The sequence below is a fragment of the Thermobia domestica genome, chromosome 12 (genome assembly GCF_964235325.1).
Source record: "Thermobia domestica chromosome 12, izTheDome1.hap1.1, whole genome shotgun sequence".
Lineage (NCBI taxonomy): Eukaryota > Metazoa > Arthropoda > Insecta > Zygentoma > Lepismatidae > Thermobia > Thermobia domestica.
This window is the reverse complement of record NC_137465.1, coordinates 36,871,457-36,898,844: the sequence shown is the minus strand read 5'-3', so window position 1 is coordinate 36,898,844 and position 27,388 is coordinate 36,871,457.

Genomic DNA, 27,388 nt, shown 5'->3' with positions numbered 1-27,388 from the left:
ACTCCATATCGGACTCCCGAAGAAAACTCATCAAAACAACTTATTGACCGTGCAAATAGCGACTACTCTGTCATGACTCCGTTTTCTTTCATTCAGAAATAGGAAAGAAAGAAAAGAAAGTAGAAGGGTAAAAGAAGGAGGTAGGAAAAGAAGAAAGAAAAGAAATAGGGTATTTTAATGAGAAACAGATTACTGGCTAATTCCGGAAATATAGTAAAAGGTCGGGAAAGTCGTTGAAAGATGAATCATTCTAAATGTTATTAACGACTAATCAATTTTGGAATGCTTCGGAATAGACACATGTTCCCTCATACCACCCAGACCTAGCTCCAGGCACCACGACCGTGGGATTGCCCAGACCTAGACCTGGAAACGAGAAAGATGAAATCATTCTCTGTACTGTTATTCCAACCGGTGATTGATAACCTCCAGCATCTGAACTCTGTTCTCTAGGATCGACCACACATATGAATTAGCCAAGAGGAAAAAAAAATCAGACTTATAAACTCAATATAAATTTATGTATCGTATCAATAAGAATTTCAACTTCCTGGAAGAAAGATGTCGTATTTAGGCTCATCCTGCTATTTTTGTTTCACTCCTAGAGCCGATTTAAACCATTAGTAGCGGTCCTTTATGACCTAGGTTATTTACCTTAACACATATATTAAAACACGACACATATATTATAGATGTTACTACAACAAATGATATCACTAAAATTACTTATATTAAATCTATCATGCATTCACACGCTCACTCACTCAGGACAGTGTATATATGTTTAAAGGAAACCAACTAACTACAAAGATACAAATAATTTATTACATCCATAGTGAAAAAAGAAAAAAAATTAATTACAACGAAAATCTTAAAAGCACAAGTTCTTGGTTATATATTAATAGAGTACATAGTGTTATATTTTAGCAAATTTTTTATATGTCCAATCATCTTGACAAATAGAAAGAGAAAAAAAAATATTTACATGTATCATATCTTAGGCTTGCTAAAACAAATTATGATTTGCGACATATGCAAAAAGACACTTATTTCACTTGAAAAAAATATGAACAAAGAGGAAAGAAAAGAAAAAAAGAGAACTTTTTGGTGTATCAGAACTTATATGAGTCTCTACCTCACATTGAGGAATAAAATCTTAATAATTTTGAGCGTTCAAATCACAAATCACGCACTACTCGTAGCGTCCAAAACATTTCGCTCCATTTAACTTCGTTCGTGTTTATATATATCTCTATATGTATATATATATCTATTGGTTTACAAAACCATTCGTCGTCTATACTTGGTTTATAACTTTTAACAGTTTATATCTGCAATCGCACACTACGACGCTTTACCCATCTAGGGATGTTGAGAAAATAACTTTCACTAGAGGATGTTTCTCCTCTTAGACGATCCATTTCCAAACTTATTAATTGGATAGTTTTAAGTTATTTATTCAACACTGGGACACGTCATGAGACCTTTCCTTTAGATCACTTTGGTCTATAAGTATACTTGGTTCGGATTTTTTTTTTAAACGATCTTCCACAGGTGTACGGAGTATAAAGGTTCAAATTGAGGATAAAAAAAAACTGGTCAAGTCACAGGATACATATGAAGGTGAGAAGGATTCAAGGTACACTTTCCACAATGGTTTTTGGGTTGGTAGTTCAAGGATAATATGCGTTATGATGTGAGTTACGTTTAGACCTGCCGTTACTTTCCAATACATGCCATTACATAATTACATAAGGTATCATTTACATTTATTCAACAGAAAAGGAAAATTACTTGAGTGTACGGCGGTATTCTTAACAAAATCTACATTCTTACATTCGTCGGAGAACTTACTGGTAAACTATAGCAACCAATACACGTTTAGGGGGACAGACACGAGCGCTCTTACATATATTCATAATACATTTAATATCATACTTTTACTTTAAAATCATATTCACATATTAAGTACATATACATTTCGACGTATTCATTTCTCTCTCTCTATATATATATATATATATATTATATTCAATAAATGCGCACACATTTAAATTAATCACCCCAATAATAAAATTTTTTACAAGGTTGCAAACATTGTCCCAAAACAAATGACTTCCGACATTACATATGAAAAAGAAAATCGCTTTTCTACCTGATACCGCGCATCTATAAAATTTTTCACTTTTATATATTCAATTCGTGCTTAAATCATGAAGGAAAAAAAACTTTGGAAGGCAGGCACGTAACACAGAGCATTTCTAAAGATATAACTAGATAACCTAAAATACAATTTCTGGGCCCAGATCAACTACAAGGTGATCGAAAACCAAAACAGAAAGGAAAGTGACCAATGGATTAAAAAAAAAACTTAAAAGGGACGACGGTGAAAGAACGTAATTTAAGTGTCGTCAACTACGAAGTCTTTGTTCATTTCGGCGATAGGTCAAAATGTGATGGAGGACCCAATCATTATCTACTCCATTCATGAATCGTGTCTTGCAACGTCTCAGCTGGTAATTTCAGATCAGAGTTGTACGTTAAATAAATCGTAAGTAACAAGTTCAAAATCTTGGGGGGGGGAAGGTTGAAAAATTAAAAAAAATATATAAATCTCGAAGTAAGAAGGAAGAAAGAGACAAGAGACAGAAAGCGGCGCCAACGAAAGAAGAAAGATTAAAGTACTACTCACTACACAGAAGAGTGATCGAATTTAAATATATAACAACTCATAGCCAAAATATTCACATATGCCGAAAAAGGGTGGTTTACTTAATTACGTAAACTAGGAGGGAGTCCCTGCTGCCAAGGATGCAAGTTCTGTGTCCATCAGATCCCAATCCCACAAGAATTTGCTTGTAAGATTGAAATCCGATCCCCGTATCCGGCCCAGACCAGCAGGATAAAACGAGAGGGGGAAGGGACCGGGTAACTGAGTCCCCAATTTTGAAATCTCTAAGTAAAAAAAAAACATTCGACCCCTCAGAAGAACTAAGGAGGTTCTAGGACAGTAATGAAACTAGAGTAATAGCTAAGATATCCCTGATTAGTGATTTGCCGAAAATAAAAAAAAAATAAATAAACTGAATTTTGGATCGGTGATTTCTATGGCCAAACCTCACCGATAGCTACCCTGCGCAGACACGTCACAGTCTGGGATGTCGTTAATTTCCCTCATCTAATTAAACTAAGAAAAGAAATGACAATACTTGAAGGGACTAGGGGTCGACATCCGGGTACGCGAATAAATTTCAATAATTAATTGTTTTGATTCTGTAACCCTGTCAGAGCTGTCGCCTCCATGAACATTGTAAGCTAGCCCGAGTAGGTAACGTGAAGGAAAAAAAAATCTCACGGAGCAGGATATTCTATTTTAAAACTCGACCAGAAAATATAATTCACTACAGCCCTGTTGTATAACTACTATTGTCTTTTCATAATTTATTATTCAATATGTCTAGTCAACGATTATATGATGCTACCCCTTCTATCAGATGGTATTACTATGGTTGATTATTATTATAACCCATTAAACTACAAAGTATTACCATAGTCCGACTATATATCGCCCTCCGGTCCGCGTGATATCATGGTGCAGGGGTCAGAACCTGAGATGTTTGTAGCTACACGTATCTATTCAATATCTATATATCAACACGCGGCGAAGTATTCACTGGGCTACTATACATTTAACTATATGGGTGTCCTATATTCTATATTCATTTACTACAATATTCATACACCTTATATATTCATATTCACATTAATATTCATTTGCCACGACGCTATATTCTACAACACCCTGTTTCCTCTATCTACGCCCAGCCTATTTACACATTTCATCATAACACTTTAAAATCTATAGTCACTACAAACATTTCCGATTCCGATCACCGCACGACAACCTCACTCGAACTCAAGACTCTTTCATCCCACACACAATACTATGTAATACTCGGTAGCTTTATTAAGAAGAAAGAAAAAAAAATCCTACGTATGTTCACTGAAAATAGAATTATCCGCGATAATATTTAATGTTTATAAAATTTTGCAGTAACAATGAACTGCTGCAGCCACGAAGAAAAATGAACATCTAATATAATTCCAAAGCGAAGAACTAGCATCATATCGCCCGACTTCTGTTAAAGATTTACGTATAGTTTATTTATTTACATATTTCGATTTCTAGACTATGCAGAATGTTGAAACTTTCAGAATATATTAATTTTGGATCACTTGACCTAACTGTACATTCATATGGGCTGTGAATTATACCTTCTAGGTTTTATTTCGGAAAGAAAGGTCAATTTCATGAAAACTAAATCACTAAGTACCTCGACAGAAGAATGGCGGTTAGTACTGACTTTTGACACTAGGGCTAGCGACGATATAATCAACCCTTGAACAACTGAATGTGACCTTGTACACGGAATTATTATACTATATTAAGTTCACTATTAAATATTGTGTATGAGTTCACTTAATGACGGAATAATAAAGAATTTATCGTATAGTAAATACTACACTGTCCATATTTAATTATCTCACACACTCTTTCATCACTTAACTACCACTACCACTGATACTACATTACAAATATACACATACTACTCAAACTACAAGACACATCATGCCAATACACACCAATTATCACTATCATTAATACATGTTATACTAATAAATATACACAGAAAACATTCATATTTTACCATTTTAAATCGGCTCGAAAGGAAAAGGAAAGAAAGGGACAGGGCCAACTGGCCCTGTATTCACTGAATCACATTCTTAACTGTTTAATCAATGCCCCCGAGGGGACATATCGAAGTATTAGCTAACAATAGGACCCCTGCCCTGAAGGGGCAGGAACCCGGAAACAAACTAAATGTTCAACTCATCCCGCTGGAAGCCGTACTCCCAAGTTGGGAGTCAGATAGGAGCCCTCACTGTAAAATTACAAGTGCATTATGGTTACTATCCTAACTACAACAAAATTGAATACCGCCATGTATGTAATTAAAAAAAATCACTCGCTACCTACATAAACAGATCTATAGATGGACAGGCCTAACGTAACTCTAACAGGAATAGTTTTAAGGATAAAAGTATTTAAAGGGAAAAACACCACTCTTCCGAAACTGTCTGTGGATATTTAAGAACCACTAGCAAACTGATGCACTTCGTGGAACCTGTCCATCACTCATTATATTTGCTCAACATGGCGTTACTATACTGCACTTCCTATTTCAGCTTTTTAGTTCAGTTTTTTGTATGAAATTTAATAGTTTTTTGGCTCCTAGAGACTTCCAGAGAATTTAGATATTAAAAAACTCCCAAATATTACCTTGTTTTCAGCTTTTTCAACTTTATGATCGAGAAGATCCGAATCTGGCTGTTGTCAGTAAAATTTCCCGGCGTGGAAAAGAATAATTGCGCCCTAATATCATAGCGTGGGATTATCAGCCAATCAAAACTAAGCATTTTGGCGGTGGGGCTTTGAAACGAATAAAATTTGGTAAAATCTGGATCAAACTAGATTTTAGAAGGACCTAGGTATCTAAAAGAGAGGTGAAGGGTGGTCCTGAAAATTCTGTCGAATTTTAGATTGGTTATTTGATCTGGAAAGTTCCGTCCAATAGTGGATCTATATTTTCAGATAGCACTGACACCGTAAGAATTGTAATAATCCATTTACATATCCATATACAAAACTTATAACTAATTTAAAATATAAATAAAGATATTGATTCCCAAAACTATAATCCGTAATGAATTTTTTACAGTTTTTTCATGTTAATTTGAAATAGAATAATGAACAATATTACGAATTATATGAACAGCCAGAAATTTTTTTGTTAAACGTCAAGTACAGTCGGTGCAAAAAATTTCGGGCACCCTCCTGTTAAGAACATAATATCATTAGACTGTAATGGCATATTACAATTCAGCATTTAATCAAGAACAATCTCAACATTTTATACTGAAAGCTGGAGATGCAAAGGTTCTGATTTGTCTCCACTACTTTATGTTTTATACGGAGCTGATGTGCCTCAACCTTCAACACCAATCTATTCTTTACCTTTTGCAGACGATACCACACTCCTCGCTCTATATTCGTCGGTAGAGCGTATAAAAATAACTTTACAACCAAAAATTGATGAGTTTACCAGTTTACGCCTCAAACACAATAAATATTATCTAACAAGAATCCTGAGCGATTATATCTCTTAGCTCTAGGTTCACAATTATGTTTGCAAAATATCTTGGCGTCACCTTCAATAAACACCACAGTTGGAAAGATCATCTCATCAATTTAGAAGACCATGAATACACCGAAGAATAAATTTACAAGGAACTAACTGGGACCTCAATACGAACCTCATAATTTATACGTACTAGTTCTTTGTTTCTTCCTGCCTGGTTCTATGACAGATTAGAGGTCCTCAAACTTTGTCTTGCACCTTGCCTGCACAAACTCCAACGTAAGAAGTATATCACCGTATAGCTATTCCTACTCTTTTACAGAATATCAATCGTCTCCGCTGTCGCTATGTTCGACACCGTATTTAACTTCGCTCTCCTAATCCTTTATGAGTAATTAGATCAGCCTCCAGCTATACCACGTTACCCATAATTCACCAGTCGATCATCTTCTTGCACTCTGTGAACGTGATCAGGTCACTACTCTCTACAACCCACATCATCGTATTTATTATCACCATCCGCGTATCTATTGCGCATTATTTCATTCTTGCATTCCTTTGTACTCACTAACAGAACTTCCATTGTCTCAACCCGCCCTGAGTAGCCCATAGCAGAAGATTAACACCCTCGTCTCGGCTAACATCATGTGACCTCAACATCTGTGAACAGCACTTCAATACTGCATCATCTCTCATCGTATTCTTCTCTATTAATGACAATAAACCAACCAATAAAACAATCCTGAAACCCACTCCTAATAACTTCCTACCATATTTAAATTGATGTCACTGGCCGAAGAGAAGGCGTTACCCTCTGTGGCCCTCCCATCTATTGATGGGAGTGAAACTGCACTTTAAAAAAATGGAAAGCTGCTCTTGGGAAGATGCAAGTTAGTCGGTGGAGTTAACGTAAAATTATATCATTTCAGAACAGCGGTATGATACTTTAGCAAAGTGCAAATGTAAATATTAAAGATTAAAAAAGAAACTACCCTGAGGGATCTGATTAGAGGTCAGAAACCTTCTACATCAAAATGGCTGCAGTTCGAAGAGACATGGGCTCGTTTAAATTATCATATCTCCGTTACTTATCATAATATTATGATGTTACAACACGCACCAATTAAGATATCTCAAATTAAGCTGCAAATGGAGCTTAGTAACATGTTTGCAACCCTCACAGTTAAGTGGTATAATGGCAAAAAGTTGGAAATGAGTGACATATGAGGAGCATTTCAGGAAAACGGCATTTCCTGCATCATTTGGGCAATATGTATTTAAGGGATTTATCCCTTGGGACATTTAAGGGATAATGAGACACAGATGATCATAAATGTGAATATTTCCGATTCAAATTTCACTTTCTAATAATCGAAATATAAGACGGCTACCAAAATGGGTGCATAAATTTAATATTAAAAGTAGCTACAAATATTGCCGTCTGTTATATTATTTCCTAGGATTCCATGGTCAAGAAATCCATTTGTAACATCCAAATTGCAACTGCTTCGCCAGAAGTGGCTCAAATCACTATGAAACGCAAGATAGTGGTCAAACTCAATGAGAAATAAAAAGAAATGTATATTAGAGTGTGAGGTACCGTCCCCCATTTTTCACTCTCCAGCATCTCGCTCCTACTTCTAAATTCTGATTATGACACAGCAAAGTGGTCACAAACTCGAGATGGCTTCCAAACAATAGCTCAATTTATGAACAAAAATGCAATCATAATCAATAATAGCACCGCTTCCTTCCGAGAATGGGTGAATACTCATTGATGGTGCATGTCATTCTCTGCCTAGATTCCTCTTCCCGTACACAAGAGTGGACTCACCCGCAGCGCAAATTCTCAAACTCTTCTATACGTTATAGACAGGACCTTGTAACGTTTCCATATATCATTTGAAAGAGCTTGAATTAAGCTTTTAAAAAAGGTCATCTAACATTTCTTGAAAGACAAAGGGCTTAATCCTTTAATGGGAATGCATTGATAGCATTACCATTAAAATATTTCGTTTTCTTTTATTGTTTGAACCATGTCTTCCTGATCATAATTTCGTAATTTTAAATGTATTTTTGTACTTTTTTTTTTTTTTACAAAATACAGGGTGTTTGTTTCAAAGCAACATTGCCATAAAATAGGTCTTATGTGTAGCTACTGAGCAGCATTGCCCTTATGGTAAAATATTATAAGAATACTCTCAGTAATTACCAAGAGTTTCGTTGAAATATTTTCCTACAAAGCAATAAACCACAAATAAAAAAATAAAAAAAATAACTTTCGCGGAACGTAGGAGATAAAACTTCTACAATACTAACCTTGACTGTCCCCTGTTGACGAAGATTAGAAGTATCTAAAGAAGCGACCAGCAAATCATGTATATGGATATTGTATGAAAGCAATAATGTCAATTAAATGATCACGGAAGTTATAATTTGTGCGGATAACGCAATAGAATGCGATGTTGTTTGAGAGCAACACTGCCCACTAAAGGGTTAGGACCATTTGAGGAAGAATATGACAGAGAATGAGAAACAAAAATGTAACTGCATAGGTTGTGTTTTACTCTTTACATTGAGCCTCACAGCTACAAAACAAAGTACAATTTAAATCAGACTCTACGTATCAACAGGTTGCACTTCTCTTTGATTTGCATTATATTAGATCTTCTAGCTTGTCCTGATGCCATATTAGATTTCGGCCATAAAAAAGCAAAATTTCACTTGGAAACATTCCGATTCGTCTTTAGCTGTGTATCGTTTATCCTAAAAAGGCATATTGTTCAAATATCATGATTGGGAATGGAGATATGATAATTTAAACAGACCTATGTCTCTCCAAACTGAGATAATTTTGATGACGTCACCACAGAGGTTCATAACCTCTCATCAAGTGTCTCCCGGCGGTTTTTGTTTCTTCGTATATAAAACTAAATCTTTCAGCTTAACGTCCCACATTTATGTCCTTTAGACTAACGGAAACGGATTGTTAAGGCAAATTATTTTTTTTCTTAAAAAGATCAACCAATCATACCTCAGTTTCAAGAGCAACCTGAGTTTCCTCGTGTACAAGGCCTCTGTGACCTTTACCATATTCGACAGGGACACGAACACATAAATGTTCAGGACAGTTAAAATTCCGACCTTGCTCTTCAGAGGGATTCGAACCCCCAGTGGATTGCGCCTCACGATCCGAAGCCAAACGCCCGAGGCCACTCGGCTATTGCCACCGGCAATAAATTGGTAGAATGAGAATATGGGGGAAACGGAAGTGCAGGGACAAAAGCCACGTGCAAGAAGTTGTTAACCATAAATTTACTTAGCCGGGGATCGAACCAGGGAACCCGCATATCAGAAGTATGCAATCTACCCCTGAGCCACCGTGCCTTCCTCCCTAGTGATGGGTAAATTCCCGGGAATATATTTTTCGGGAATATTCCCAGGGAATATTCCCGGGAAGATTCCCAAAATGGGAATTTATTCGGGAATTTATGTACAATCAGATAGGAAATAACATTCTATTACTATATTATGATATGAAAGTTGAATTAACTTTTATATCACAGCGTATTATTACTGTTGTCCCCAGAGGACTCTTTAAAATGTATATTCTGAACGGTACTATGTTATTTTATTAACGCTTTATTATATTTAGAGAGTACGCATAATTGTATACTTATTATTACAATATGTTCTACCAATTAAATATGTGTGAAAAAATACATAGTAAGACCTAATACTTTTAAACCACTAAACAGTTTAAATTTATGTGTAAGTGGATTTGCTCAACTTGACTCTATTACTGATATTATAAACAGATTACATTTATAAATGTTATAAATCAATTAGATTGGGTAAATCCTAGAAGATACATATCTCACAAATTTATCAACATTTGCGCATACAGATTTATGTTCACAAAATTTTCAAGATAGGCCTACTTACTTATCTTTATAATTTAGGACGTAACATTGCCATAAACGACCTTTCATTCTACTTATTTCTCGAAATATCATACATTAATTCACATGTAAGAGAAGTCCGAGTACCTCTTCAGAAATTCGGGTCAGAGAGAGGAGACAGATCGACGTCTATTATTATTGGTGGTTCAGGGTTTATTAATAGTACTTCATCCCTATTTTTACATAATTCTAAATTACTTTACAAAATAGTTCCTTTTCATCATTTGTAAGTTAGTACTTTGCTAATTTTGGCTGTTCTTTAGCATTAAGGCCCAGCTTTTTCACCTACTTTTTTGCGATATTCTATTCCGATGCGGTTGTTTTATGGTTTCATACGTTAAATTACGTTACCGACATTAAATTTAGACAGCATTGCAGAGCGAGCGTTAGCGAGTGAAGGAGGGTTAGAGCCCCGCATGGCACGTTGTTTTATATCTTCGTTACCAACAATTCACTTTCTTTTCTCACATAAATCACTTCCACTTACCTTTCCGTTTTGTATAAATCCTCTACTGCCCTAAAAAAATGTGTTCGATACTTTTTTGACTACTTGAACATCGCTATCAACTCATTTCTTCCGTAAATCATCCTACTTTTTGCTAGTTTTGGGCCCCCAATACTAAACAATTACCTTACTTTTCAGTGCAAATGGAAATGGAACTTAAAAGCACATATTATTAGTTATATAAAGTACCGTCAAATAATTTTAAATTTTTTAACCCCCAAAATCTTTAAAACCTAGAAGTAAATCATAATATATTAAAATAAAGTAATTAGTTATATGATTCTTATAATTTGGAACATAAAGTAGAGAAATAGAAATAAATTCCTTCCCGGGAATTTATAGGCCAGGGAAAAAACCCGGGAATATTCCCAATTTTAAATTCCTTCCCACCGGTAATATTCCCACTGCCCATCACTATTCCTCCCTCATAAAGACATAAGTAGCGTACAAAATGGCCAAGTGGTGTCTGAAAGTGAAATATTTTGTGGTATTTTCATTAACTGCACCGACTCATTTGGACAAAACAGTCATACACTAATTATGGACATAAAATACCAAATTACCTATCTTACGAAAGGAACATTTCATTTTAAATCGTACACGTGATAACCAAATGTGTACCACGACTGTCTTGAGATTCTTATGGGAAAATATATATTAAAGATGGTCATGGCCAGAATGCAAAAAGAAAATAATTTTGGTCTCTGGTGATTTGTAACAGTATTGCAACCTCTTATAAAAATCACAAGATATAGTTACTTTTGCAACAATGTGAGGAATTGGCATTTTGAAGGTATTATTAAGAAAGAACAAAATGTGCTAGAAACCTCTTTTGTTATTTATGTTATACTATGTTTCCAACTCTTCCAAAAACATACCAAATAGACACATTAGAGGTGTAACATGAACTGTAACAAAATTGCTGAACTTGGAAAAATTTTGTTGTGCACATACTTCGGATATTTCCTGTGCCTAAATGAAAACACATAAAATTTTGTTTTATGCTAAGAATAAATACTATAGAAATATGACATTATACTGAAAATATTATTTCCAAGCTACCTGTACACCACAAGTGAGAATTTAACATGAAAAAAGTAAAACTTTCAGAATTGGACTATTTTCAAAAATTAATATATCAAAACCCTCATCTTGAATTTCCATAAAAATTACACAAAATATGCACACAACATTGTTCTCCAACCCTGTAAAGACAGACTTGGTATTATTGTTTAACAAAGAGAGATATGACTTTTTTATTGCACCTTACAGAAGTTGCTAAATAATAGTAAAGTAGTGAACAAAGTGTAGGATTAGCAACACTGCTTTTGATTTAAATTCCACATCCAAGTTGTTATATCACCTGAATAACAATGTAAATAAATATAGTGACCAAGAACATTTTCAGTAATTACGAAGACTTATTTTATGTAAGCAGTGTATCACAGCTGTGCAAAAACGTCTTATGTAAGCTTTAGTTGGGTTGTTGAAAATTTGTGCTCACGAGCCGACCGTCCATTGGGACTAGGGGAATCCATCTTGAGTAGTACATTTCTTATGGGAATTGCAAAGGAGTCAATCCATTCTAAGTGGTCAATCATGTGCCGCTCGACCATCTCCAGAAAATCTAATTTTTTCATGAATGTTTATACTATATCAGGGTACTTGAAAACCACAATTAATTACTTTTTTTAAAACATCTCATAGCGATGCATCTTCTGCCACCATTATGCGTTTTCTCGATTGCAGGCGTTTACATTGTTTTGAATATCTCAACATGTATTTGTCCTGGCAAACTGAAAATTGCTGGGCGTGTCCAACTTGTGCAGAGCTTAAACTTTGTCCTCTTAACATTTTTGCCTTCCCCAACTTTACGATATTTTTTCAGGCCTTTGGGAGCAGCTACAGGTCTGCAAATTTTTGAGTATAAACTTATGATCCGGGACTACATGCACACACAAATTGAGACCTCTACGTCATTTATTTCCTCTTCCCAAACATTTCTTCAATGTCCAAAAATGTTGCTACTGTAGGACCTTATTTCACCCTTTTCAAGTGGTCTTAGGCAAAAATGTTTGGCCTTTCTGACCCAAACATTAATGTCGCAGAGGGTCCTTAAATCAAAGAGATTATTGCGGCATTACGCCAACAATCTGCACAGAAAGATTCTGTTCACTGACGAAAAGGTGTTCACAATTGAGCAGGCATACAACTCCCAAAATGACTGTGTGTGTGCCACGTCATCTAATGCAGCTCCTGAGGCAACTCCAAGTGTTAAGAGGGCATATCATCTTGCCTCAGTGATGGTTTGGTGGGGAGTGAGCTACTCAGACACAACCCAGCTGCATTGTTTGCGAAAAAGGTGTTAAAACATCTACCAAAGTGTACCAGGACACAGTGCTAACACCTATAGTGAAACAACTGTCTGCTACCATGTTCCCTGGAGAAAAGTGGACCTTCCAGCAGAATTCCACTCCAGGCCACAAACCGAACACAATCCAGGACTGGCTGGCACGGAACATCCCCGACTTTATTTCTACCGCTGGTTGGCCTTCTAGCAGCCCGGACCTTAACCCGTTGGACTACAAGCTTTGGGAAGTTCTTCAGGCAAAGGTCTGCCATAAACGGCATCCATCTGTCAACAGTCTGAAACAATCCTTGACTCGAGCAGTTAATAATTTTCCCATGGACGTGGTGCGTAATGTCATTGACCAGTGGCCGGACAGACTTCGTGCCTGCATCAAGGCAAAGGGGTATATTCTGAAAAATGATTCGTGTGTCAGGTGTACAACATATCAATGTAAAACATGACCAAAATAAATTGCCTTGGTGTTAATACTCTCTGTGTTATTCACATTCAAACTTGTGGCAGTATTTATGATATAAGTAGGTATATATCAAAAATACTACATTAACATATATTAACATATAGATAATAGGATGTCTCATCCTTTTTTCCATGCTACTTGCTACTGCTTCAAGAGCTTTTGAAACCCCTCGGATACGTTGTGACAGGTCACTCAAAGTTAAGTGCAAGAAACATTTTGGTGAACATATAACATTTGCTGAAGAAGACGAACACGCACTAGAAGAAAAGTTAATTATATTAGACGCGTAGCGATTCACCCAAGAACGTAAAATGTGGTAATATAAAGCGAAGGACAATAGTGACAAACTCTCAACATCTGCTCAGAAAAACAGTAATCAGAAGGTAGTGACATATACAAGAATATACAGATACATAAAAAAATGTTGCAAAATACAGTAACATAAATGAGAAAAGTCAAGAAGAAAATTATTGCGCTATCTCCCGAGGTTGGTTTTACGGCAAAAACATTTCCGCTCATTGGGTTCAGTGTATACATTATTTTCAGCGGTTTAACAAGAACTGTGTTGTACATCCAAACGATCCCTTATTTCTGTATCAACGGTGTGAAATCTCACACAAATATTTGTATAATGTTTGCTCTTTCCTTTATATGAAGCTAACACTAATATTTTAATCTATAACCATATTTTGGATAACATATGATTAACATAAATTAACAAATACTTTTTCATGAAGTGCAGCTGCACTAGCTCACATTTAGGATATTATTTTTTAAAAGAAATTCTTGTTTCATATATTTCTTGTAACTGAACTAATTTTGTGATTATTCTTTCCCTCATTTATAACTCAGTGAAATTTTAAATATTTTCTGTAGCTGTAAATAAAGATATTCTATATTCCTCAACTTATAGATTCTCTTGTTTGTTTAAAGCGCATGAACTACTTTACCAACAGTAATGTGCGTTGTGGAATTATCAGTGACATTATCATAGTACGTAAGGTTTTAATGTTGTTGTTGATGTTGCCCCAACAACCTGTCGGTCTTCCCCATAGAGTTGGGGAAGTCCGACACTTCTTCATTGCTCATTTCAATTGTTGCTCCATAGCCGTATATTGCTTTTGTGTAACATGTATTGTATCTGTCAAATAGTTGAAATAGTATACTTAACTATGGGCTATAATTCGTTTCTTTAATAATTCGTTACAATCTTGTAGTAGTGCAAATCAGTGTTTCTCCCAGACATGTTTTTGGGGGGCACTCCCTTCCCGGAGCTTTGAGAGTGCCCTCTGGAGGAGATCAAAATAATACGCCTATAATATAATAATAAATATAATAATAAATAGAATTGCATCATCAGTTCCCCGCCCGGAATACAAGTGTGTCCCCCTGGAACATTTTTTCTGAAAGAACTACTGGTGCAAATACCCTTATGGTGTCAGTATTGCTCCAGATGACCATATAAAACAAGTCTTATGTATTTTCACTCAAACATTGGAAATGTTCGAAATATGTGAACAACAAAGTTTCGCCCAAGTTCAACAATTTGTTGCAGTTCATGATACACCTCTAATGTGTCTGTTTGGTATGGTTTGGAAGAGTTGAAAACACAGTATAAAATAAACGACCAAAAAGGTTTCTAGCACTTTTTGTTCTTTCTTAATAATATCTTCGAAACGCCAATTCCTCATATTGCTGAAAAAGTACATCTTTTGAGTTTTAATACGTTGCAACATTGTTGCAAATCACCAAATATCAAAATTATTTTATTTCTGTATTCTGGTCATGTCCATCTTTAATATATGTTTTTTTTTTTTTTCAGAAGAATTGAAACTGGTTATTGTGCATTCTCTACATGATTTAAATTGAAGAAGCCCAAAAAGTAGTTGTATACATTCTTTTCTTAAGTTCAATCATCTAGAAGATAGGAGATTAAAAGTACATATTTTCTTAGAAGAAAATTTTGTAATGGTAAAATCAACTAAAATGTTTAGAAACTTTTAGAAGAAACTCATTCCCATACAGCAATATACAAATGCAATCACAACTTTGTGCACAAGCTAACAGATGGAATGCCTGGGCAGGTGAGGACCTCTTTTGAACAACTGGTGTGTGCTTAACATTCCATATTTTGCTTACAAAGAATGGACATGAACGAGTCAACTGGACATCCAAATGAAACCTGGTCCATTCGATAAGTAGAAAAAAGATACATTTATGCACAAAAATTTAGGTGCCATGGACAACGGAGTAAGCCCCTGGGGCCCATTAACCGTGTTAGTATAAAGAAATTCGTGGACTCGCAGTGAAATAGTATTTACGTCAACCTGTTCATTGGAAAGTCATGATTTATAGTTCATTCTCTTCAGCATGAAAAAAAGCTTTCCAGAGGTACTATGTATTGGCGTCCATAAAGTATATGAACAGGAAAAATTGGGAGAATGTCGGGAAAATTTCCTCCAGAAATCCCTCCCAACACATACATAAAATGAAGATCTTTAGGCAGCAATTGGTGCAAAAAATGTTCAGACATGTGAGGAACTGGGACTACAATTCAGTGTGAGTGGAGAAACCATTCGGCAGCACCTCCATCAACTTGGGAAGCACTACAAATTGGGTCGATCGGTTGAACATGATTTGACTGCAGGCCAGAAGGCAACGCGAGCAAACGCCTGTGTTTCTTTGCTGTCTCCTTTAAAGAAGGGGCCAGTTTTGGACAGGATGTTGACATGTGATAAGAAGTGGGTCCTGTACAAAGCTCCATCGCGCCGTCATCATTGGTAGCATTCCATGAACGGATTCCAAAATAGCCGAAACCAACACTGCATCAGAAAAAAGTTTTGCTGCATGTTTGGTGGACTGCTCATGGTATCGTGCATCGGGAACTGCTACCAGCTAGTCAGAGCATCAATGCAACTGTGTACTGCCAGCAGTTGAAATGTGTTTAAGAAAAGCACAAAACTCTGGAGGCAGCACTTCTGAATCGTAAAGGTGTCATCTTGTTACAGGACAACGCTAAGCCGCACGTGACTAGAATGACCCAGGACACCATTCTACATCTTGGATGGAAACACTATTTCATCCACCATACTACCTGTAGATTGCGTCTTCCGATTATTACCTATTTCATTTCTTGGACAGTCAGCTTCGAGGACGCCAGTTCAAATCCCTAGTAGAGGTGCAACATGCACTTGATACCTTCTTCGCTTCACGGCCCACCAAGTTCTATAGTGAATGAATCCATGGCCTTCCAGAACGTTGGCAGAAGTTCATCGATGCTGACGGGGACTATTTTTGATCTTCCAGGTACGTCTTATGCGACATATCGATGTCCGAAGATGTTGGGTGAAGTAGCGACAGAACTTTCTTGCTTACATTTATATAAAGAGGTTGGTGTAATGAAAAGAAGAGTGCCCATTAGTTAGTGTTTCTTTGGCTTTATAGAATGAAGAAGGTATGTAAAGTTTAATTGAAGGTATTGTGAAACAACTAAAGGCTGACAAAATTAAGGAAATAAATTCTGAGTGTCAGTATTATGACAAAGTTGTTGTGGCGTTTATCAAAGAATTAAGAAGAAAATAATGTTTGCAATCTATCACACTCACTCGCATACTTACCAACTCTCCCGCATTATGCAGGAGTCTCCCGTTTTTCGACGCTAACTCCCGCTCTCCCGCAACGAAGAAGCAAACTCCGGCATAGTCGGAATGGGGTAGGGGGAAAGTAACCGCTTAACGTATCTTTTCTTTAAACAAAAATACCGTTCAAATTTCACCTAATTTATTTTTCGGCTGAAATAAAGTATACATTGAACTACAATAATAGTGGGTACCTGTTCCCCATCATTAGACTTGTGTTGGTCACTCACAGTAGAAACTAACGGATCGAATTTAGAGCCGAGCGTGTGTTTACACGTGTGCGTGTGTGAGAGAGGGAGAGAGAAAGAAAGAGATAGTGAGTGAGAGACAGATAGTCTATCCATCCTCCGACGGCTGTTACTATTATAGTTTATATTTCCAGGAAGTCTCCCGCCTAAAATACCTCCCAGGTTGGCAGGTCGGCATTCACTCAACAAAATCGGAGTCAAGAACTAACAAGTCATAATAGACTATGAACGAGAGGAAAACAATGAAACAAGAAGTTATGGAGTATGGCTATACACAAGTTTGTTCATTTGCAGTTTTCTGACTTTATTGAGGATTTTTTCAAAGGTGGTTCATTTAACTGAGTTCAAAAGTGATTCAAGAATTGTAAGATGAATTTCCGTGATGGCCCATTAATTTAAAAAAAGTATCAAACTCATTTTTACGCCAAAATAGAAACCTTAATGTTTAAGGCCCAGGATTAAGGATTTATCAAAAATTCTTCGTCAAAAATTGAACGTTGCAATTGAGTGGTATCAAAGGAGAATGGAGTCCAGCGAGATCTCAAATGATGAGTAGGGCAGCTATACACTATGAGATAAATCCTAAGAAATCTCTTACGATTTGTCCTAAAGTCAAAATCTCAACGTGTATGGCATCAGATCTAATGTCATTTCCTGTGTTCTGAACGGTCCTACGAGATTTCTCTTAGAGCACGTTCTATTTCAGAAATAGAATTTGTAAGATTTCGATTTAAGCGACATCAGGTGAGAGAAAGTGAAAATAAATTTGTGTAAAGAAAGTGAATACGCCTGGTATTCATATTAGTAGGTTGTACAGGGTAGTTCGCATAGGAATTAATCAATTTTGTACTTTTATTAAATAGAACTATCTCCAGATATTGAAAAACATTGGCGTAATTAATATTCGGGTGATTTCCTATTTTAGGTCTCGCAAATTTGTGAAATTTACGGAAGAAATGTATAATTTTGAAAGAACGGACAAAAAAAAATCTTCCCGTGTGTGGACTAAAGGGTATGATTTCCTACGAGAACATTTTCACTAAGATATTTCCTAGGATTTATCTCATAGTGTATAACAGTAATAACTAATTGCTAAGCAAGACATGGAAAAGTAATGAAGGATTATCTCGATAGTATTCAATTTGTTCGAGGATACTGATTCAGAGTTTGGGTTCGTTCTGGGCATCAACACACTGTGTTACAGTGCTGAGAGAGACTTAGAAAACAATGCAGAAGCTTGGGAGTCAACTGATTCGTAACAGTTACATGAAGATATTTTGGATTTTTAAATATTACTTTCAGCTCGCACTGCAAAGAATTTCGGTGTCCAAAGAGCTTCTCGAACACATCGTGCAGCATGGATATGCAAATGCATTCCCCAATCTGTGGAATGACATCAAAAATAATTCTAGTTATTGTAATGTACCATTACAGTTGAAAGTAATGGCAACTTTTTTACGCACCCTGTACCTAGTAATTTTTTTATTCTATTTCGGTTTAGTTACACAATTTATTTACTCTCTTTACTTCAAATTAAATGTAATGAATCGAAAGGTTTCATTAGTAACCATATTCCCACTATAAATAATATATTTATTTATATTTTGATTAAGTGTAAATCCCATTTTCGCATATACAAGTTGAATAGTAACAAGGTTTATCAGGCCGACGTCATACCAAAAAATAATTCCGTCATTGGATATAAATTTTCTAAATTTCAGACCAATGTAGAATTCAGTCAGGTACCTAACCTTTCCCTCACCCCCTCTCACTAGTCCATAGTCACTTTCAGATCCGGTTACATCTGGATTTGCCAATTTCTATTCGCTTTGTAATTTCCGCGGCTTGTAGACTCCGACCTCATTGGTGGAATTTTCCAATCCCTGTCGTTTTCGGCGCAATGTTATTATAATAATCAAGAACGACTCTACGAGCACAGCCGTGGAAATCAACTACGCTATTCGCGTACCCGGACGTCGACCCATGACCCTCTTAAGTATTTTCGTTTCTTTTCTCAGTTTAATTAGTTGATGGAAATTAACGACGTCCCAGACTTTGGCATGTCTGCGCAGGGTAGCCATCGGTGATGTTTGGTCACTGAAATCACCGATCCAAAATTCAGTTTATTTACTTTTTTTTTATTTTGGCAAATTACTAATTAGGGACATCTTAGCTATTTTTTCCCCTCTAATTTCATTACTATTCTAGATTCTTTTACTTTCCGAGAGGTCGGATGATTTTTTTTCTTTTTGAAATTCTAAATTAGCGCCTTCTCTAACCTTCCGGCGGATTCCGGGATCTCCAAGGACTCAACCGGATACAGCGAGGAGGCGAATTTCCTTAAAGCTTTCGTCTTTCTGAAAATTCCCTTGCGGGTACGGACTAGTTGTGTGTTTGGAGATAACTTTTGAGTTTACGTATTTAAGTAAACCACCCCCTTTTGGCATAAAAGAGAATATTTGGTTATAGTATGTTGTATACGCAAATTCGACCACTTATCTTTTGTAGTTGTAGTGTTCTGTCTCCTCTCTTTTTACCTATCCTTCTTCTACTTCTTCTCTAAAGTTTTTTTTTTAAATTTCAACCTCCCCCCCCCCGGTTTTGAAACTCATGAAAACATACAATGTTCATATCACTTATTTCGATCGTATGTACTAACTGAGACATCGAGGAATACAATTCGTGGAGGTGTTTCAGCACAACTCAGGACCATTTTCGCGATATTCAATCCACCATGGGAAGGGGCTGACGAGAATGTACACTATGCTTTCAGATTCCCAGAAACTTACTTGTTATTCATCGATCGTACAAATTATACCCATTGACGACTGATTTCTGGTTTTCTTTCTATAGATTGGTTATATGGTGTATGTATTAGTAGTTTGGGCCCACTACTTTCGAATAACATTGATTTTTTTCCTCTGTGTATACATCTATATATGTACTTACATAGTTTAAAGGGTTACGTGCCTGCTCTATTTTGTTGTACTTCCACCTCCTGTGTCAACTTATTAAAGAACACCAATTATTTCTTTATACGCGGATCTTAGTAAATTGAGAATTATTATTAATTATCGGGTTTATACATATACATTTCAATGTTGCAACCTTATGAAAAGAAAAAGAATTTTGTTAGTCAGGGTTTTTGTTTTGTCTTTGAGCCAATAAAATGTGAATATTTATCGAATATAAAAAGGTTATGTAGAATTTAAACGTCGACGAAATACTGAGATTGATATTAGAGTGAAATCGATTATATTGAGGAATATGAATATATATATATATATATATATATATATATATATATATATATATATATATATACGAGTATGTATGTAAAGGGCTCGGTATTTACCCTGGTTGTTTTAGGTTGCCATAGATTTTTGACACCCGACACTGACCAACTATTTGTGATATACAGTATTACCACGTAAATTGTAATAAATGACATTTTGTTGAGTTGTTATTGATGTTTGTGACTATTAAAGTTGAATATCATGTTAAATACTGCATGTAAATAGAACAAGTAGCAGGTCGTAAGAAAAGTAAAAATAACCCTAATCCTCATCCAAAGTTATTTTGCGAGATTATAGTGAAATCAGTAAGCTACGAAACAGTGCGCCCCACCAACGAATCCTTCTATCAGTAATCTATGAAACAAATCCTTCCCCTACGATTGGAAACCTAACTATTCAGTGACTAGAATCTTTTGACTACACGATCTAGACCAGAAAAAAATATCGATGAACTGATTTTGGTAATAATTTAGGAATGTGAATACAGGACCTAGATAGGTCCAGAGACCTAACTCCATTGAGACATACAGTATTATGGAAATATGTTCCCAATGTCTGGGACTGGATTCGATATTTTTTTAAATCTTAATAAACTTTGAAATTTTATATCAAGTGCGTCAAGTGACGAAATGAAAATTCTATATATAATATGAAGAAACTAATTTATTTGTCTATAGTTAAAACAAAAACGATTAAATACTCTCATGGACAGCAATCATACTGAATAAAGAGAGTTGAAAAAGGAGTTATTATCGACGTGAGAACAAAGACTCATAAAATTGTCGAAATTTCTCCTCTTGGGACAGAGACTCAATAAAATGCTACTAAAGTGCTTTTTTTTTTTTAAAGAATGATTAACCAATTATAATTTTTTTTCACAATGATATGTATTCATTGCACTGAATCCTAAATATGTTGACCTTTGAATTTTCTTTTTTTTCCTTTATTTTTTGTCTTTCATCTTTTGTCGAATATTATTTCTTTTAATGTAATCCAACTTTTAATATCTCTAGAAACAGAAATGTGTTATTTGATATTGTTGAAAGTAGCAGATTTCTGTGCATGCTTATGAAACGTTTTTTTCTTTTTTTCTCATGTATCAATTTTTTCCTGTTATGTCAAACTAAGTTTTCTTTTATTGAAATGTAATAAATGTCTATAGAAATGTAGTTAGGTTAGTTTAATTCAACTAAATGTAACCTGAAGTATACACTGTCCTGTATGAATGTGAGTGTGAGTGAAATGTTGGTTTAGTATTAAGTGCACCGATTCTTTTGATATATATGTGTGTGAGTTACTATAGTTAATGGTAGTTGGCAGTTAAAGTCGTTGAATGTCAATACTAACTTAATTTAAGTTGGCTCTATGAAGGAAGCAAAAACGACTGAAGTAACCTGAACGAACGATCATCATGGGAGAACTTGGAGAGTCAGAATCTTCGACAAACGTGTGTTGCTCTGATTTTTTTTTTTTTTTGGTCGATTTTAACATGCCATCAACTTCGTCGTTTATTTTTCAAATATTGGATATTAGTCTAGAACTTCTGGAAATATTGAATAAACGGTTAAATTAAACTTTCTCATCTATCTCAGAGCTAGATTGGGATAATTTGGTAGTTGGGGTTAAATGGATCTAGGTCTGGGATGTATGGGTTAACATGTGTCTACCTTTGATCACCTTAATACCAAACATTCACCCAATAGCTATTGGAAATGATCCCAATTCGATAATTATTCACTTTCCTTTACAATATTTCTAAAAAATATCCAGTAACAGTTCCCTTTTTTCTTCTTTCTCTATTTTTCTTCTCTTCTTATCCCAACTTTCTCTTCTCTTCTTTACTTCTTCTTCTAGTTTAATAAAACTGAAAAGGGGGTCGTGACTGGGAATTCCATATATAATAAACACGGTCATGTATTTATTTATTTTATTTTATTTTCTTCAGAAGTCCGATAAAAAGTTTTCTCATTTCGATTGAATCTAGTATGTTCGAAATTAAGAAATGGATAATATATTCCAATATAATTAGACATAAGCCTATAGCTTCATGAATATCCCCCCCACCAGGGGCGAAGGGTTCCCACTCACAATTTATTCCATGCATCTCATATGCTACAGAGCTTTCTTTCTTTTTTCTCCCCCAATCAGTTTTATTATTACTGTTTTCATTACTAGTTGTGAAAAATTCCAAGAATTAGAGCATCCATTAAAACGTTATCTTGCTCTGCTAAATGTTATGAAAAGAGAAAGTTGAAAAATTAGTTCTAAAAGATATTAGAGAAGTTGGAAACAGTTGAAACAAGAAAAATAACAGCATAATTTATACAATGAAACCTGTCAACTTGGCCACCTCTCTAAGTTGGCCACCTGTTTATCTTGGCCTAGTTCGTCTTGAACCTGCATTTTCCCATAAGACATTCGTTACTTACTACTCTATAAGTTGGCCACCTGTCTATCTTGGAAGTTGGCCACACTGAAGCAATGTTTACCCTATGATGATAATGATAAATTTACCTGCGTATCTTAGCCACGCGAAATACAGTTTTGTTATTTTTTTAAAACTCTTTCGAATTCCCATATGAGAGGCAGATGTTCTGTATTTGTGACTGGACACAAAGAAGCATAGATTCACACGATTTGTTCTTGGAGATCAATGGCCAGAACACTACCCTCATAGAAGGGTGATGATGGAAGATGTGAATAAGAAAAAGCACGTACAGGAATTCAGGAAATGGTTGTACATATTTGTTTACCCTGTCTGTTTTGGTAAAACCATTAGCTATATCGGCTCTTTTCATCAGTGGGAAGCTTTAGTAATTTCGGAAAATTCTCAAGGTTAAGGCTCAATTGTCATTTATTGGCACCTGACTGCATATCAAAAGGTAGCGGAGGTTTTGAGATATGAATTCCCTCAAAATTTTCTCAAAGCATCTTTTGCTCCGAAGGAAACACTTCTAGCTCATTAACAAGAGGTAGTTAACTACAATATTAGAATGTGCATATCTGCCAAAATGAATAAAGCAAATATGTCTAGAAAGAACTACCATTCAGTAACAACTGAAATGAAGTCATATAAATTGAATATGAATTTCTCAATTTATAACAGCTTTTCTTGTTTTCAATCTGAATAACTCAGTGTGCTATAATATCAATTTCAATAAACTGCGTATATACACTTCTATTTCATGGCTGTTTGTGTTATTGTGTTTTCAATCCGAATAATCCAATGTACCAGACTAGTTTTCAGGAAGAGAAAGGTATGCACATATATTAAACATAGAATCAAGAGCGCTGATCTTGGGGGACCGGGCCCCCCAAAGCTCATGTGGCCCCTATTTTATTTATGAATATACAATATTTGCTATAACTTGAGTGCAATTTGTCTTGAAATCTTCATATATGTACCTTCTGCATTTGAATGCCCCCTCCCTCAAATTTACAGAGAAATCGGCGCTCTTGCATACTATAGTAATATTTTCTAGTACTGTATATTTTTATGATTACTCTATTTATATTATTTATAAGTAGCTGTCGTGCCACTGCTTATTAAAATTTTACAATCAAGTAATACTAGAAATCCTATTCTAAAAATACACAAATCACACTTATTTTCTGTAAGTTGGCCACTTTTCGATGGAACCGATGGTGGGCAACATAGACAGGTTTCACTGTATATAAAAGAGAAATACAATAATTACACTTAAGAGTGATGTAATATTAAATTTTCTTCAATCTTTTAAATTATTTAGATCTTGTAAATTGTCGTTGTAAACTGAATAAAATATAGTATTTTGAATAATGAAGTTCTGATTTTTCTCTTAAGTTACAATCGTATTTAAGGGGGCAGACTACTAAATATTTTTCAAAAGCTAACAATTTTTCTTTTGTCAGTTTTTCGTAAGTGAAAAGAGATAACGAAATGTAACTTATCTCAATAATAGATAATGTTATTCTACACCTGAAAATACGAATCGGAAGAATTTTCAGTGTTGCCATCCATAGAAATTACAGTGTGACCATAATTTGAATTACCCAAAAATCTAGGTTACTTCAGGAAAATGATCTCAACGGGAATTGATGACTTATCATGCTATCTGTGTTCCTTGTTAATTACTTTTTATATAATGTTTGTATTTTAATTCTATTGTTTATTAAAAATTATTTATTTTGTTACAAAATAAATACAAATATTATTTAAAAAGTAGTTAAGAAGAAACACAGACAGTATGCTAAGTCATCAATTGCCATTGAGATAATTTTTCTATCTCTGCCATTACCTAGATTTTTGGGTAATTCAAATTCTGGTCAAACTGTAATTTCTATAGATGGTAACACTGAAAATTCTTTCGATTCATATTTTCAGGTGTAGAATAACATTATCTATTACTGAGATAAGTTAAATTTCATTGTCTCTTTTCACTTACGAAAAACTGGCAAAAGAAAAATTGTTACCTTTTGAAAAATATTTAGTTTGTCCCCTTAATAAGCAAGTAGAAATGAAAAGATCGAATTGAAAAAAGGGTTCGAAATGAAAATTAATATGAATATTGGAGTAGGGATGGTGTAGGAAGGTCAGAGCGCAAATTCTCACCCTGACCTAGGTGCTGTTAGTGCTAGATACACCACTGTTGCTAGTACTATTTACAAACACTAGATGAATCCAGATACCTTATATGTTTCATCTAAGATCTCTGTGTGCTTTAATTTTATATAAGCTCCAGATAACTTAGCACTCAAACAGTTTTAAGATAAAAGTAGGACTAAATTATAGTTTAGAGGATAATCTTTTCTACTTTTTTCCTATCTTGGTGGAGAAACTAGAACTGAATTCTCTGTCAAGGTTCGCATAATTTGGTTTCCACAAAAGTTATATAACTACTTCTTACATACAGTTAGTTTCGGAAAAGAAATACTCTACTTTAGAAATTTTGTTCTTTATAAAAGGCTCTGTACTTAGTTGCTAGTGTTATTTTACTTTCGTAGATCTAAACTACTGATGCGCAAAACGGTTTCACTTCTGTAAGATCCGCTAAGCCTTAATTTGAATGGTTCAGTGATATCAACCCGTGGGCAAAATCCCATTTTCTGGGATTTTTTACAATAATTTTTTAAGTAGGGATAAAGGAAATTTACATTAAAATTGGCAGCGTATATGGGATTTTTCATATATTTATTTTATCGAAGCCAACAAAAATTTTTTATAAGCGGGAAGTATTCTAATGACGCTTCAATAAAAATGAAATCTACCTTAGTTTCCAAATTTTGTGATTGGAAAGTGCAAGTCACTGTGAAAGTAATTTATGCTGGAATTTGTAAATCTCAAAAAAAAAAAAAAAAGAAAAGAAAAGAAAAGAAAAAGAAAAAGAAAGAGAAAGAGAAAGAAAAAAGTAACAAGGAACGTACTTGGATGTTATACTCTGAAGTTAAAAAAAAAAAAAAAAAAAAAAGAGTCATACACGGAAGAAAGTAAATTACCAAACGAGACACAGCCAATTTCTATAACATCTCACACAAAATTAACTGGAGAATGAAATTTGTCTAATTTCACAACGTTCAGTAGAACATTGTAGCACAAAATCGTGATGGAAACATTAAATTCAGATAACTTGTCATCATCAGTTTTAATGGTCTCTTATAGTTAAGAAAAATACTTATTAGGAATAAGAAGATAGGCATTCACGAATTATTAATTGAAATATTGAAGAAACTAAGAGGCACACAGTAGTTTCATTCTTTTATTTAATTTGGAAAATTTTGTAATTAGTATGGCGCGTCTGAAATTTAAAAGCAAAATAGGAATGTCTGGCTTTCGAGAAGGGGTTTTATAAACATGTCGGTCCCAGCGTCCCCCACAGGGGACATAAAATATGACAACATTATTATTTCTTTACAACTTGAAAATCCAAGTGGCAACATTGAAAACTGTTTATAAGGAATGATCCATCTATGATTATCCCCTGTAAACAGTTTTCAATGTTACAGTTGTAAAGCAATTGTAATGGCGTCATATTTTATGTCCCCTGTGGGGACGCCGGGACCAACATGGATAAGGTTCCATGTTGGCATCACTGGAATGGTTTATCAGTCACTTTTCTTTTAACTTTCAAGACCAATGTTACCTATTTGGGAAAAAGTCGCTACATTTAGGGAATTCAATTTTCAAGATAGTGACAAATCTTTTTCCGAATGTCTGACTTTTTTGGCGAGTTATTAAATGGCGATTTGGGGACTTGTGGTTTATATGGTATGAACAATTTGTTCTTCTATATTGTTGAGGCACTTTTGATATTTTTTTTCGTTTTGTTTGTTTAATTTGCGGAAATGACGATGAGTTGGCTCCCGTACAGACTGATCACATCTTTATAATTCCGCTTTCCTTTCTCTTACCGTTTGCCCTCTAACGGAGAACAATTCCAACCTTCAGAGTTGTTCAATTTGTACAGCTTTCGTTGAGCAATACAAATAATATAGCATTAATAGCAAGCTGATTAGCTGTACAATTGTAAAGTAAAGTGGGTAGTTTATAACCATTATTGAAGTTCTTAATGCTGCCTCTCGCCAACACTATTTAATGTCTATCTAGAAGAGATAGGGAAAAAAAGCCTACATGATGATGATGGCATTTCGGTAGGAGGTAGAATGATTATATGCATAAGATTTGCAGACGATATGGCGCTTGTTGCAGAATAAATAAATTCAATAAAATGTTGG